Source organism: Coptis chinensis, chromosome 6, assembly GCF_015680905.1.
Source record: "Coptis chinensis isolate HL-2020 chromosome 6, ASM1568090v1, whole genome shotgun sequence".
In the NCBI taxonomy this organism is placed as follows: Eukaryota; Viridiplantae; Streptophyta; class Magnoliopsida; order Ranunculales; family Ranunculaceae; genus Coptis; species Coptis chinensis.
The window spans coordinates 41,042,292-41,047,777 of record NC_141461.1 but is presented as its reverse complement, the minus strand read 5'-3'; the positions used below and the strand labels follow the sequence as shown (position 1 = coordinate 41,047,777).

The following is a 5,486-nucleotide window of genomic DNA, read 5'->3' as shown; positions in this document are numbered from 1 at the left end:
AAATTGAAAACAAATTGGTCTACTAATAATGTCGCATAAGAGCACATGGCCAAGTTTCGTTTAGTGGAAACAGTTGGGTCTACTAAAAATATGACGATAAGAGCCTTCAGCTAGGTTTCACTTTTGAATGCATCAATGACCGAAGTCGAATCAAAGCTAACCGCAGGATGAATGGTTGCTCCTTTTAGTCGATTAAAATTGCATTTTAAATTCAAATCCTACAATATACCCTTCCTAATTATTCCAACAATACTCCCATGAATCCATGAACTTGGAGGTGGGGGCAGAAGAGATCACCACGCCAAAAGGTTCATTGCCTATGCAAACTTACGGATATTAACAATACCATATACGATTGGACATTGCACATAACAGTTAAGGCACATTACTTACCTTTAGAAGTCCAAAGCTACACAAGCTTACCCAAAGCCAGTAAATTTCACCAAAACTTTCATAGACTTTTAACATCATCAAAAAATTGACCAAATTTGAAAGGCTTCGTGTTCAGTTAATTTTTCCTACACGTTTCCACTTAAAAAGGCATATCACTGACCTTCATCTTTACTCAAAAGCATGAGAAGAACACGGATTTAAAATTTAATGGACATTCACAACCAGAAGACGATGAATATACGAAAAACGTTTCAAAAACGAAAACAAAAAAATAATTTAGGAAACTCTACACCGGCAAATTGCGCAATCAAACTACATTGTTGGCCATAAAACCAATGATATGAAACAGGAAGGATTCAAAAGAAAACATAATGGAACACATCAAATATCTATTTCAACAAGAATCGTTTTCCCCATAAAAAGTCTCTTCAGTTCAGGTCTCCAAAAGTTTCCGCATATATTATCTCGGAAGAACGAAAGTATTGTTTTGATCATTATTAGAGACTTCACATAATAATCCAAAATGGTAAAATATATTAACAAAAAAAATATATATAAATTTGTAAACAAAAGCCGCCTCAAAACAGCAAGTTTATTATAATCATAAACATAAATTTCAGTCGGTAATTCCAACTTACAAAAATACTCTCATCACAGACTTCATACAAATTCATAAAAACCAAATCTTACCAATTAATCTTTCAAAACAGTGGAGGAGAGATAAGCTTTGAAGATGTGGAGAGAAAGAGAACGAGTTTTGGAAAAGGAGGAAAGAAGTTTCGGTGATGGAGAGAGACGACAATCTAGGGTTTTAATATGTGTTTTTGTTTGATGGTATTTCTAATTCTGCTATGACTTGCAGCGGGAACATGAAAATTGTAGCGCGAAAAATATTTGCAGCCAAAAAGAATACATCCGCCCAAACCAAAGCCCATTGGCAACACAAAAAACGTCGCAACAAGTCATATACATAGTCTATTATGGAATTACCAGTGACGGCAAGGGGGTTGCAATAGATATTTAATCTATAGCAGCACCACACTCGTTGCCAACAATAAACATTTTCAATTTAATTATTTTTCTTATTTATCGTAAATTTAAGCAAACACTTTTGCAACGCTCAAGGCGTCGCTCTAGGTATTTCCCAAAATGAAAATTCTATTAAGATGGATGACCTTTAGCAACGCCACACGGTGTTGTAAAAGATGACTTGTTGCAGCAAATTTTAGGCGTGGCAAAAGAGTGCGTTGCAACAGACCCCTTTTGTTGTAGTGCTTGGAGAACTAAGTGAGAAGGATTTGATAGATAGATTTTTTTTTTAAAACACAAGTTATCTAAAATTTGTAAGTTTGTTTTGTAGTTAAATGAAAGAGAGAGAAAGATAGGGAAGGATTAATCCTACTCATACAAGGCCTAGCTACAAGTCTTTTAGAAATAGGTCACTACCATCTCAAATCCCTAACATAATATACCTATCTCTAAACATATCATGCTAGCATGTGGAATTGAAATGATATTTCATCTCTGAAATATCATTCCAACTCCTAGTTCTACTTTACAACAGTTGATCAGATATTTGTCAATCTCTGTCATTTTGGGACAGGATGAAAAATAGAATCTAAGTCTTTTAAGTAGTGATTTTGGAATCCTAAATTTGTAGCCTGATCCTCACATGAGCATCATTAACCCTCCCCTTGGGAGAGTTTTAGCTCATGATCCTAGGATTTGATTAAAACTACAAGTAAGATAAGTAAAAAGAGATAGAAAGAAGAAATGAATACAAAGGCAACTAATTACCTAAGGAAAACAGAAGTTTTTATTCAAGAACTAGAAGGTGTAGTCCTCCATTAACAAGTTACAAGATTTTTTTCTTAAAACTAAAAACTAAAAACTAAAAGTAAAGACATGAAAGTAAATGAAAAGTAAAAGTCAAGGAAGTAAAAGCTAGCCAAATCCCAAAATCAGCCCCCCTTTACATAAGAGAGCCTTTTTCTCTTCTCCCACGTGAAACACTCTCCTCTTATTTATTTTTCACTTATCCACAACTAACCCCCATTTGACACCTTTCATTTTTTTAGATAAACATCACCTAAATACAACCAACTCATTAACTTCATACAAGGTGTCAAATTTGCACCTTTGTCTTGACTTGCATGATGACTCATCAAATCTTATGGGCCCACTTAGTGGGTCCACGTGCAGTGTCCAGTGGCAGTCTGGTCTTTTGGCATTTTTACAACTTTCTGCCTATGCGTAGAGTTCGTCGCACTGATCATCGGAGCAGCTCACTCGTCGCATTCGGAGTCCTGGTTCAAAAGATATGAGCTTCGGAAGTTTGACGCTTCTGTGCACGTAATCCCGTTTCTGACTGGATTCTGTACTATTTGAGTCTTTGGGCTTTAGTCCGGATTTGTTAGGCTTCACATGGGCTTGATCGGAAGGCATGTGTATACTCCTTATTCCGTGCTTAAATGCTGGCTTTATCATAATTTTTACATTAGTTGCTCCAACCTGCAAAAAACACGAAGATGCGATTATTTTATGATTATTAAGCACAAAATTGACCGAAATGTTATGTCTCTACAGGTTTTTATAATACAGTTTTGGGTGCTTATCACATGGGAAGGCTAATGCAGCACTATATGATCAAGATCGTGGTATGGAATTTCTACAAGGGCTTAACCATCGATACAAAGGACTTCGCAGCAAAATTCTATTGATACATCCTTTTCCTAGCACAGCCAAGATCTATTCTTTGGTTCGACAAGAAAAGAAATGACAAGAAATACAAAATTCTTCCACTCATACTCCAGACTCAAGTGCTCTCTCTGTCAACCATGCTAAAAGATCGCACACAAGTTCCATAGCTGTGTATTCTAACAAGCCCAATTTAAGTTACAATTGTCCAAGTGCAAATACTGACAATTGTCCTAATGGTGGGGACTTTCGTCTCAAAGGAAAACCAAGACCACATTGTGAACACTGTGGGATTGAGGGTCACACAAAAGATGTTTGCTACAAGCTGCATGGCTATCTGGATTGGCACCCACTCAAGGGGCACCCCTCCCCCCATATGCTGCCCAGTTCCTTCTTCCACGTCTAATTCTTCTGGTTCTGGTTCAGATAATGAGAAAGCAATGACCATAACTCTTATCCTTACACAAGATCAGTACAATCGGCTCTTACCAATTCTTGGACCAGGTAGTATTAATGTAAATCTTGCAGGTATTGCCCTCTCTACGCCATTACCATCTGCCTGGATTATTGATACAGGGGCAACCAATCATATGTGTTCATCATTGACTATATTTTCCTCATATTCACCTTGCTCTCATGCTACACATGTACAACTTCTTGATGGTTGCCATGCATATACCACTCATATCTAGTGGTGGAGCCAGAAATTTATTCCAGGGTTAGCCGATTAGCGCTACATGTTTTCAGCACAACTTAATTAGAGTGTACATGTATTTTTCTTGCTTTTCTCTTTAATCTAATATTTGTAAGTCTATCATTTTTTTTTAATGCGAATCAAACAATTGTTAGTTTATTTGTCAAGCTTTCAAAATCAAAATTATATTATAGTTTAGGTAACGAATTTTTCTAATTTGAAAGAATGATTATAACTCACACCCACTGGACTTCATAGGAGTAAACAAGATCATTAATTGAATAGGTTAGTTCATTAGATTATTTGTTTTTGTTAATTGATGATTTCTATAAATAAGGTGCATCTAATTGTATATACTTTTTTTTGTCCTATTTTAATTTTTTTTGTCAAACTATAATGTCATATGGCTTATAATGGCTAGAGGAGTATGCAAACATATCATATGACAAGCTTACAGTAGCACCACCATCTTTTCAGTTGAAGTACGTGTATGTACGTGTGTAATTATACTCATGTGGACTTGTGTCTCAACTGCTGTCATGTTCAAGTCACAAACTAATAAAGTCCAAATTACTTTTAGACCCTTAACAAATAACATATCTAAGACACTCTAACTCTATTATGCTAGCTCCTTATAGGCAAAATTGACATTTCAAAGAATAATGGTTGTGCTCATGCCCTAATTTACTAAGACTAATTACGCTTTGTACCAAAACTCAGGGTGAGCCAGGGTGTACCCTGGGCTCCCTTGGCTCCACCACTGCTCATATCAGCACTGTTCAGTTCTCACATGGGTTCGAATTAGAACATATTTTCTTTATACCGGCCTTCATTCAAGTTTAATCTAGGGGTTTTTAGACATTGGTCCTACTATTACAATGAAATTAGACTTTGGTCCAGAAATGCTAAAGTATTAGTTTTTAGTCATACTTCTGTTACTTGGCCATCAGAAAGTAGGACTAAACTCTAATATCTAACTTACAATAAGGACCATGTCCTAATGATGACATTATAATCTGGGTCAAATACTAACTTATCTTTAAGAGTGAGAGAGGACGATTAAGTTGACTGACGGTCTAGTAACAGAAGTAGGACCAAAAACTAATATTTCAGTATTTATGGACCAAAGTCTAATTACCATTGTAATAGTAGGACCAATGTCTAAAAAACCCTTTAATTTATTGTATGTGAGTCAACTAAAAGTCTCTCCGATATTCAATGGCATTTTTTTTATGACCATTGTGTTTTTCAGGACCTACAAGTGAGGAAGAGGATTGGATAGGGTAATGTGCATGATGGTCTTTATTATTTTCACTCCTCTTTTGCATCTTTTATGACCGGCAACCCCACCATTGATATCTGGCATTGACGTTTAGGACACCCATCGTCGAGTCGTCTCCAGGAATTAGCTACTAGTTTTCCCATTATTACGTGTTCTAAGAAATATGTTTGTGATATTTGTTCTCAGGCAAAACAATCAAGATTGTCCTTTCCTTCTAGTTCAATAAAAACGACACGACCTTTTCAATTAATCCATTGTGACATCTGGCCTTTTCTCAAACTTATTTGACTGGTGCACATTATTTTCTTACTATTGTTGATGATTTTTCACGTTGTACATGAGTTTATTTAATGCACTCTAAATCCGACACTAAGGTCCTTTTGCAATCTTTTTTTGCTATGGTGAAAACTTAATTCCACA

At 35.9% G+C, this 5,486-nt stretch overlaps 1 non-coding gene across 1 annotated transcript; it reads right to left on the bottom strand.

Moving 5' to 3' along the window:
- Positions 1 to 815: 815 nt before the first annotated feature.
- On the bottom strand, positions 816 to 898 carry LOC147492990 (small nucleolar RNA Z159/U59). Its single transcript, XR_015200493.1, has one exon. It is a non-coding gene; the product is annotated as a small nucleolar RNA Z159/U59 (small nucleolar RNA).
- Between the last annotated feature and the right edge of the window lie 4,588 nt (positions 899 to 5,486).